The 11280-nt window shown below is 31.0% G+C and overlaps 1 long non-coding RNA gene across 1 annotated transcript; it reads left to right on the top strand.

Annotated features, from left to right (window-relative positions):
• The first annotated feature begins 7387 nt into the window (after nucleotides 1-7387).
• Nucleotides 7388-8857, top strand: LOC118069205 (uncharacterized). Its single transcript, XR_004690592.1, has 4 exons — nucleotides 7388-7864; nucleotides 7974-7980; nucleotides 8307-8348; nucleotides 8425-8857. It is a non-coding gene; the product is annotated as an uncharacterized lncRNA (long non-coding RNA).
• The last annotated feature ends 2423 nt before the right edge of the window (nucleotides 8858-11280 follow it).

Below are 11280 nucleotides of genomic sequence, written 5' to 3'. Positions count from 1 at the left end.
AATATACAAGATATGAATTTGAAAAAAGGTTCAAAGTATTTTAAAGACTTATTTAAATTAGCGGATGATTAATAGAAATGGAATGAAATTAAAAAATAAATGATTTATTTCAACTAGCTGGAATCTTAGAAATAAATCAAAATTCTCAAGTAATTTTATGTCACTTGAGACAATTTAACGAACTTAAAATCCAACTTTATTCGTTATATTACATAAAGAAAAAAAAATGAAAACTGTTTATTCGTGCTTTGTATTTTATCATTTTGCAAGAATGCTTTTATAAATTAAACTTCATCTCACGTACATTCTTATCATTACAATTCCGGAAAACGTCTTATTTAAGTAGTTAAAAAAGTAAACATTGGAAAGGTATTTTTAAAATGTAAAAGAACAATAAGGATGAAAGTAACTTTATCGTTATCTTGAGCAATTTTCGTGCTTTTCATTGGAATTGAGATAAAATATATATCAAGAGCACTTGTAACAATTGTACAAGAGATAGTGTGTTCTGGTTGTGACAGATTCGATGTAGCAAAAGCATAGCAGACAATGTAGGACACTCTTCACAGCCTAGAACTACGATCGTATCATTGTGTAATCGCATGTATTAACTGTAGCCCACTAGACTGTATATAGATTTTGCCAATGTTTTGTGCAACAACATGTATAACTGAGCATGACAACTTTGGAATGTTAGTGTCAAAAGCAGTGATCAGATGGTTTAGTTAGCTGTCCTGTAATGGAGACCTACCAACTGGATACCGACTTTTAGGTTTGTAAAAATAAACTAACTATTAATTCAGAGGAAAATAAACACAAATTTTTTTTATTCGCATTGATGTTTTATAGTATTGGCGATTCGCAGCGATTGGCAAGGGGTTTTCCGGATAAATTGGCCCCGTTGGCCTCGAATGCGAAATCACTCGGTGCATCGAAGGGGTGGATTGGTGCGGTTACAATGCAAGAGAAGTTGCAGATAGAAGAGAATGAGTATGTGTACACTACTCTCTAGCGACCTAAACGACAACGGGCTTTGGGTTCGATTCGTATGCAACAGTTTTCAACGGTCTCGTCGCGTAACGCCCTCCGGGAATTAACGTTACTGTCGATTGAACGATACCGGAAATTGCAGGGTGAAACTTCGGGTCTCGTCACCGAGCTCTTCTCTTCCTCCTCCTTCTCCTCCTACTCTTTCACCCTTGCAATTATCGAGCATCCAAGTACTATTGGCAAAAAACTTGCAAGTACGATGTGCCACATGTGTGCGTGTGTGTGTGGCAGAAATCAACAAAATCAACAAAGCCGATTTCAATGTTTCAACGCGACGATAGATAAAAAGATTTTCAGTTTTTTCGAGCTGAGCGATATGAGAGTGGGATAAAAAAAGAAATGAAATAAAAGGGAATGTGAATTATTTGAAATCGAATTTCAGCTCTTTGATATTGTACTACGATTCTGTTTGTCTGATAAACAAAGAATACACGAGATACAGAGGATGGGTAAGAGAAAGCAGATTTAGAGAGCCACGAAAATCTGTTGATCAAACAAAAGAATACAGAAAGAGAAACTCTAGTTTTTTCTGATCAACAACAAAACAGATGAATAAATAAGAATACTCAACAATGAAAAATTCTCCAAAGTCAAACGACATCACGAGAAGATCAAGTACTCTTTTATAATAAAGCAGCTCTTACAACTGGTTCTTCTTTGAAGATGGAATTGAACATAAACCTCACTACTATACAATATTTGTGAACAACAAAAACTGATCTGAAAAATAAATAAAATACTGTATATAATTATTTTTAATGAACTCTTTCACATCATCATCTTTTATCATTTTTAAGAATTGTTTAATCCTTTGAGATTGATGACGATAAAAATAGAATATGATTCAGCTGGATTTTTGCTTTCAACTTATTTGCCAAAGATATTGAATGTAAAATGTCAATACTTTTGGAATGACATTGAATTCATTTGTTATTCAAAAACTAAAATTAAAAAATATCATATAGACGTACATTGTTTTATATGTTTTGTATTTTTTGACAAAATTTCATCTATGGAAGATGTACAATAGTGTATCAAACAATGGGTGAAAATGTTTGATGTGACAATAGTTTTTATTTGTAGCAATATCGAGCGAAAAAAAAAACCAAATACACATTCATTGCCTTGAATATTTTATCGAAATTTTATAGAACAATTTTGATGCATGTGCATTTAAAATATTAGATGTTAATATTTTCCATGAACTATGATTAATTTGTTGTTTGTATAAAACAATGTTACTTGTTACAATTAGCTTATGCTTCTAAAATGTTCCATTAAGTGGCTAAAAGCATGCAAACGAACCACTTTAATATGACCTAGTTTGGAAAATATATAATTAAATGTTTTATTAAACGTAAGTAAACATATTAATTGTAATTATTTAAATGACTTTACCGAAGCAATGAAATATGGCCATGTATAAGACTGATTATGTTTTCCTACAGTATGCAGTAATGGTATTGGAATATTTAATAACAAGACCAAATTACCTGACTACCTCATTACTACTCTATTACCATCTCAGTTCTACTCATTCCACAAATAATTACTAAATGGTCCTAGTTTTATTTTCTTTCCTAAACCTGAATTGACTGAATGACTTTTTTATAAATGTCATAACAGGCGAGGTGTTTTAAAGATTAAGTAGGCCATGTTTGGAACTCCAGAATAGGACCAGACTTTAATTGTTACAAAGATTGTTGTTTTGTAATTTAATTAAATGCAAGTTATTTCTTCCTTGATGTTTCCCTAGTGAAACTAAACAAAACTTTATTTTCTTCCTTTTTTTTTTTTAATTTTTTGTTTTATCTCGAACGTTCCCTACTTGCAGAAATACTATATATAATGAAATCAATAAAAATTTTTTAGATATTTATTTAACTTGATTTTTTGTTAATTTAAAATCCATCATAAAAAAATATATTTTTTTAAAATAATCATGGGAATATGAAAAATAAATATAAATTTTTTCTACAGTTAAATTAACATTTTTTTTATGTTACAATACAATAAAATATAAAAATTATTTATCAATGATAAATAAAATAAAATGTATTTATTTCAAACTGTTTTATTTATCTAAATAATATTAAATTTAAATTTGTTGTTAATTATTATTATTTTATTCTCATTATATCATTTATTGTAGCATTTTCAATAAATAAAGAAATCTAATTAAATTATTTTGTCGAAAAATTGAGGGGCGTCTAGTGAACTTTTGGAGTAAAAAGAAAAATCTTCAAAAAAAAATAAAGTTCCCTAAAAATTCTTCATAGTCTCAATTTTTTTATACGAGTTGCTGTATTGGTATAATTTTAATTTAATGGCCAACAAATTTGAAGAGCTGAATAAATAACATTATAGTTCAACCTTCTACTTGATATGATCGACCATGTTCTGGTACTTTCCAAAGCATCAATCTCACTCAAACATTTACAAAATATGATTCAAATTAAATCAATGCACCGCACTTAACTTGATAGATCATTTACTTCATCAACATTCTGATTGCGTTTATATTGAATCAAAGAGTTTAAATTTATTATTGAAAGTAACTATGATATTGATTATGTAAAAAAGCACAAAACAGGTCCAGGGTGTAATCTATCAGATGACTAAAGAATTTTACTTACTTCTCTCAACTGAACTCAGGAGAGTACAAGTATTCCAAGTAAAAGACAAAGTTCATAATACAGTTGGGAGGATATTGAAGGCCGTGATGTAAGTTACAAGAGAAGCTCTTGCATTTTGAAGCGATCGGTCTGATATGATCCGCCCGCTACGATGTGGTTGCGGTAAAAAAGGAAGTGAAAAGCAACTTATAGCTGGTTTTATATATGTATGGTATATAATGCGAGCAACTTTTTGCTAAGTTTGCCTCGTTAATATTAGTAACAACCCCTTATTATGAGATCCTTGAACTTTTTTCACCTTCTTTGGCCTCGTTTTGAGCAAAAAAGAAAGAAAATGACGTGATGAAGTAGCATAGATAGTAGGTTTCATTAAATGATTAATAATTTAGCAACATAGAAAATAAAGTAGCATCTGTAAACGGATGTAGTAAGTTTTTTAATTCATTTTTTCTTTTCCTTAAAGTGAGTAATGAACAGTTTAGTTAGATCCCATTGAAAAAATGTCTTTTTTGGAGTTAAACTAATGTTTCACTGTTGCTCGAAGCTTCTTAAGATCAATGAGTTTAGCTCTACACACGTTACAAATAGGTTATAATCTAATTTTAATCGTTCAAGTATACCATTAGCATATTCAATCTACAAGGAAATTACTCTTCTGAACGTGTCTCATTTTGTAGTGCAAAAAGTACACATCGGTTCCTTTCAGTAAATTACACTGTTACAGCTTGGCTCCTATGAAGCTGCGTTGAAGGGTTAAAAACTAAATAAGGAGGTTGGGTATTATATAAAAGAAACTGTGATACGAAAACTATTCTACACCTTATTGAAAGAACACACTTTCTTAGCTATTTCACAACTGAGTCACGTTTTACCCGTTAGCTTTTGAGCTTTTTTACTTCCCTTAGCCAATTCTTTTCTAGACTATTCCACGTTGTGATCGGGTGTTTGGCCAATGTACAAACTCGAAATACAACCCAGAGATTTACTTGAAAACAAATGCAATTACAGAGATTTCATTCATGAATAAATATGGACTTTTTTATTTTATTGTAAAAAAAGTGTTTTGTTTTTACAAATTGCTATTAAATTTTATGTTGAGAATTTTTCAATATTTTTCGATTCATTATTAATATTTTAAATGAAACATAAAACTTTATTCATCGGTGAAATAATTAATAACAAAACATACATTCACGATGCAATAGATATTTTTTAATTTTTCTTTTTAAATTCAAACAATTTAAAATAAAAAATTTATCTGATACCTGAGCGGAAATGATCAATATGGTAACGTGAAAAGTCTACTGAGAGTGATAGATATTTTTTTAATAAATATGTTATGAATATAATAAAACATAGTATCGAAGAAGCAAAAACCCTTGAGGACAAAATGGAAAACGTTCAAGTTAAAACTCACTCTCGCGTAGATAAAGATAAAACGTCTCGTAGGTGCAAAGTGGAGTGAGGCGTTATGCTAGAGGCATTTCAACTGATAAGAAAGCTCTCGACTTTATATTGTCCTATGGGAGCAAAAGCTGCACTGTATTATATTGGTGTAGTGCACCAGCTTTGTCCTATGCCCACATTAAAAATATTTTCTTCAAGCTAAAAGCTAAGTTTTTATATTTTTTTTTTTTTGTTTTGTTAAAATTTTTATATAAGATATGAAAAAAATTGTGCCGTTATTTTTTATTTCTAAAAAAACATAAAGTTCTCTTCTAATAGCAAGTAATATTTTAAATTGAATAATTATACTAATTGCTATTTGTAATAATAAATAAATAAAACCTTAACATAATTAATAATGTCTTATTAATTTTTAAGAATGAAATATAAATATTTCAATACAACCAAAATGAATAAATAAATAAGTAGATATTTTAGTATTAATCTTAAATGCAATGTGATTGTGCTAATTCATAGTTACTTAACGCCATTAAGCCCCAAGGAAATAAATGATACAATTTTATCAGATGAAGAGAAAGCTTGTCCCTACGATTTAGCAGGTACATCTCATTATTTTAATCTAGAATATCCAAGTGCATCTGCGGCTTCGTTTCATATCTGTAGGTTGGATATCGTAGTAAAGACGCCATCGTTATCAGGAATCTCCAGCTCCAGTTTAATATCTTCTTGCGTGTAGAGAGAGAAAGTAGCTTCTACATGTTCAGTAAAGATAGAAGATACTCTGGAATTGTAAAATCACCAAGTTTCCTTCTTGCATTTGAGCATTGAGTATTACAATAATGTCTCCATTGAACGAAATAAATGGTCAAGACAATCCAATGCTGTGGAGTTATATAATCTTCTCAACGTGTCTATTGTCTTCTCCAAGCGTCTTGTTGGTGAAATACAATCATCTCAAGTCGAAAAATAAGACCTGATTTGAGCTCTTCAAAATGAAATTATTATTATTTAAATTTTTAAATCACAACCAGGTTTTGACTGCAAATGACCTGATTTAGACAATCTGAACTTGCTTTTGACATACTCTAATAAGATAAAATTTTTTTTATCAAAGCTACTAAGTCGAAAACAGGTTTTAATTCTTAATTGGAATACAAGATCTGCTCTAGACGGTGTTTCAATAGTAAATACAAATACCTGAGAAATACATTTTTCTTAATTAACATTTGAAATGTCTGGATACCAACGTGAATAAAGGCACTATTCGAATCCAACGGTAGCAGGTTCGAATCCCACTGGAGGAAAAAAAAATCCAGCTCTAATACTACTTTTCTTACGACTATCTTTTAATCGATGGCTGATCTAAGCGATTAAAATATAAAATTAATAAAATATTCACCAATTAATATTTTTTTTTATTCATTTTTAAACTCAGTTGACATGATGCAATATATTTATGCACATAAAAGTACATTTATGGGGAAAGAAATGAGTATATTTAATTATTTAGGTCATTATTTTTTTAAAATCGAAAGCAGATCTTATTTTTTAACTTGGGTATTATACACTGGGTATATTTTTGATGACTGATATTGTGTGTATAATAAAATTTTTAGACTAACAAAAGGCACGAGAGTAACTCTTGCGTGTGACCCACTGCAACGTGAGAAATTCTCGCCCTTGTTAGGAGCATCTCTTGGTGGTGATTACTTTACCTGACTGTTCTATCTCTTCCCTGGCGTCTCGTTACGGTGCTACGTGACATGTCGCTGAGTGCCAGTTGCGAGAAACATTTTTACTTGACTGGGAAAAAATTTATGAGATATTATACACCATCACTAGTCGTTAATCTTTCTTTAACAAAGATTGCAATTAGAAGAAGTTTTTATCCACCAGTAAGTATATGTTTACCAGGCTACTCTAGACTTTATCGTCTTTCTAGAACAGCGTGCTTAGCACCTAAAACGCGTGCACGTTGTCAATTTTTACTGATTTTTTCTCGTAAACGTGAGCAAGTCTAACGGGAATTGAACCAGATCATTTAAGATTGTGAAAAGCCTACACGGAGAGAAAATTCATAGAAAAATTACTGTGCTCAGCACTACAATCGACGTGTGAAAGCCGAACATAGTCAATTTTGTACGGCAAAAATATAAAAATTATAATTAATCATAGAAAATTTAAAGGATAAAATATTCTTTCTTAAAATTCAGCTTTGTAAAATTTGTAAAACAGCACAGTAAAAAGTTCCATTCCCGACAGAAAAATATTTTTTAATTGTTTTTCTTACAAAAATTACTATTTAAGCTGCCATAGAGTCCTAGACGAACTAATATATTTTACCATGCTGTCTTATAATTTTTCAAATGCTATCTGCTAATAGTAGAAAGAAAGAAAGAGAAAGAAGGTATCAACGCTGTTGAGCATGAGAATTATTTTAAACAAAAAAAATGATATCTCATTAACTATTAATCGTAGAGAAGCCTATAAGGGGTCATTTTGTTCGTAAAGCGATTTTCTAAAAATTGTACGCATTATGTCTAGATCTCGGATTCATAGTTTTCGAGATATTCTACTATTAAGTTAAAACAACGTGCATTCTGCTATTAACATAAGAAAGAATCGAAGGTCGGAAAAGATCGGGCATCTTCGAAGTTTTTCGAAGCAGGTTTGAATACGTTTATTGTTCCTCAGTGCGTAATTGACTGTGTTATCAATAGAGAGTGATACATTATACAGTGACACATAAAAGTGCGTCATTTTGTAACGACGTAAGTAATCTTTCACAAACTTTAATAGCAACTAATATTTGACATTCATAATATCTATTATTCATTTCTTAAATAATTAACTGATTTTGGTATTATTTTTTATTTACAGTAAAATGGTAAGTAGTTCATACTAAATAGTCTAACTCCCACAACACAACTTCTAAGCCTTTTCTTGTCGAAAAAATGACAACAATTAAAAATATCGAATCAGTTTTTGTTCAAACTCAACTTTTGTAAAGTGCAAAAGTGTTAACAGTGTTAGTGAAATAGTGGATTTATTTATTAAAATTGAAAAATTTTTCTTTCGTTAATTATAAGTGATCAAAAGATGATGGTTTTTGTAGTAAAGTAGTCATTTTCCAGTGTTTTTAACCGTTGTCATTTTTTTCAATTACTAGTCAATTGTGTTCTTTCTCAATTTTTAGATAGTTTTATCTTACAGGATTTACAAGGGCATTTTGAACGTCCAGAAATTATCAACAACGTGAGTGTCATTAACTTATGATCAATAACTATTTGAACAAAGGACAAATAATTTATATTTAAAAATTTTTTTACAGCCTATATACCAACTTTTATTAAATTCAGCTGATGGCAAAAGTGTTTTAAAATATTATCGAGATAATGGATGCTTGAAGAAAACCTTAAGAAATTTACTCAGCAGACTTATACTCAGCCCTGAAAAAGATAGACAATTAAAAACAGTTCTCCAAGTGCCATAAAGATGCTCCTATTTTTTACAAAGTAGATAATATTATAGTTTGTAGCAATATTAAAGTATGTCTTATTGTTAAAAAATTAATAAGTACATTCCTCTACGAAAAAACTGAATGTTATCGATTGTACAACGATCAGTATACGTGGGATGTACTAAATTTGGATGACCTATTTAGCTTTAAGATTACGAATCTTGTAAGAGCATCTAATGGTGCGAAATTTATTCTCAAAAATTGGTTTTAATTTAAATAAAGATATATTTAATAATTCATAAAAGTGTTTTATCATTATCAAATTCAACCGCGATTCCTTAATTTCCCTAAATCAAAAAAACATTATTAATTTTTTACGTTACAGCCTTTTTTTGAATCAAAAATAAATAATAAGCTGTAGAGAAATTAATACATTGATATATAAATATTGTTAAGCATACTTAGAAATTTTACTAAATCGATAAGGAAGTTTTCTAATACAGCACATTAAATTTTACCATGCCAGCACAACAATTTTTATGAAGCCATGACTAATACTCTTTATGTTTCAATTTGATAATATTTACGTTTCAATTTAATAATATTTACATGATCGTAAAATACTTTTTACTTTGGTCGTCGATCGTGCACGCATTATAAGAGAGCATGGTAATTTTTCTGAAATTTTCTCTACAAAAATTATATGATTTTTCTCTCCGTGTATAATTTTATCGATAACGAAGCTAATTGATCTCTCATAGAAAGGGAGAAGAAATTAAAAGAAAAAGTAACAGAGTTGTTGAATTTGTTTCTGAGTATTTACCAAAAATTTACTCTTGGTTTCCTCACAGAAGGAAAAAAGATGAACCTTTCTTGGTGTGTTAATTTTCTACTTACGTAAAACGTGATCTTATTGGCTCAGTTCCAAAAATCAATGCGAGACAGAATGCCACCATTAAATACGAGAGACACATCTTAACGACTTGGCAATCGTGCTAAAAGAACGTGGGGTAAAGAAATACGATAAAATAGCGAAAAAAAGCTAGTCTAATGGTGTATATCATGTCAACACAAGTAGAAGAAATAAAACAACTAGGGTGTATTCAGGTAGATATCTAAAGTTGTCAGATATGCCAGAGTAACGTCCAACCTCAGTGATACGGGGGCGTGATTAAAAGTGGTTGTTAGATAGCAATCTTGACGTTGGTATCAGTTTATATTTTATTAAGGACATTCTTGATTTTTTTTCTGTTTTATTGCTACATTTAAAATTTTTTCCACTTTTATTTGTACTTGTTTAAATATTAAATATAAATCATTTAGCAATAGTAATAATTTTATGATGTTATCAACTAATTAAGAGATTTGATCATTGCATTGAAAATAAATGAATGGTATTTGTAGGATTTATAGACAAAGTGTCACTGTAACACGAATCTTTTGGTGTCTGATCTGCAACAGTGACGTATAAATAAGAGACAAGCTAATCCGAGAGACTGGATACGAAATGTTTAATGGGGCAAGTGTCCGTTTAAATAAGTAATTGGCGCGGCTTTCCTGAGAGAAACACGCGACATAGTGATGTGGAAGAGAAAGAGAGAAAAGGAAAGAAAATCCTCAACTGGTTTTCCAAGAGCGTGGCAGGAGGTCGGGAGGGTCTGGACGAGTTCCGAGAGTTAGTTGCCAACCGCGAGTGCGCGGAAACGTTTTTGCGGCTCTCTTCTTTGTCTCGTTACTATACTCTTAAGCTCTTTGCTATGTTACAAAGCTTACAGACGAGACACGCAAATAAGAGCAACTAAAAGTAAGCTCAATTCCGAAAAGTAATGATAGTCCTGAGAAAGTCCTTCCGCGGTTGGCTTCACTTACTCTAGTTTGTCATCGGTAACCAACCAGTTCTCCACCACCACCAGATACTCTCTGATTCCTTCTCAAACTAATTTGGATGATGCTACTCTGAAATGTTCTTTGAAACTTGATCTACTGTCGTCCACACGATACGATAATCCAGAAGGAAGTGTCTTGTCTTTCCAAGACTCTAAAGTTCCGCTTCTTGGATACCGCAGGTGTGCAACGAGCCACGACTGATCGTCTCTCATATTCAGAAACTTCATTGGGAGCTACATTGAGCTAGCGTATTTCGGACTAAGTTGAAGAAAGGAAGGATTAACAATCACATCAGCTGGAATGAAGTAAGTTGAAACTACACGATAACATTGTGACAGATGGATAAAAAAAAAGTGATAATGTTATTCTAAACTTTTTTTTTTAATTTCAACTTTTTGTATATTTAAATGAATTCTGAAGTGAATGGTAAGTCGATCAATACTACAGCAGACTTTTAACTTGTAATTTATTTGAAAGAAAAAGTAATGCTTGAGTATAACTCAGAATATATAAATGACGAGGAAGATGCTTAGTTAAAATTGAACTAATTATTTTTATCATTATGAAAGCTAAACCACGAGGGATAAAGAAATTTTTATTTGTTTCAAGGAGTAGAAAGCGTTGAACTGTAACGGAAACGACTCCGAGTATGCTGGTAACAACTGCAACTGAGCAAAATAATAAATCCCCAAGTGGCACTCGAAGGCAGTACGGTACTAGCGCGTGACGATACCGAGTAGCAGCAAAAGTAGAAGGAAGTGTTCTCCACGTGAGGTCTCTGAGGAAGGGCTATACTGTCATTAATAATTAGAGACATCCGTGTGGTCAGTACTTCGTTGT

Source organism: Chelonus insularis, unplaced genomic scaffold (assembly GCF_013357705.1).
Source record: "Chelonus insularis isolate UGA/USDA-ARS -01 unplaced genomic scaffold, ASM1335770v1 contig_406_pilon, whole genome shotgun sequence".
In the NCBI taxonomy this organism is placed as follows: domain Eukaryota; kingdom Metazoa; phylum Arthropoda; class Insecta; order Hymenoptera; family Braconidae; genus Chelonus; species Chelonus insularis.
This window is presented reverse-complemented; position numbering and strand designations above follow the sequence as displayed.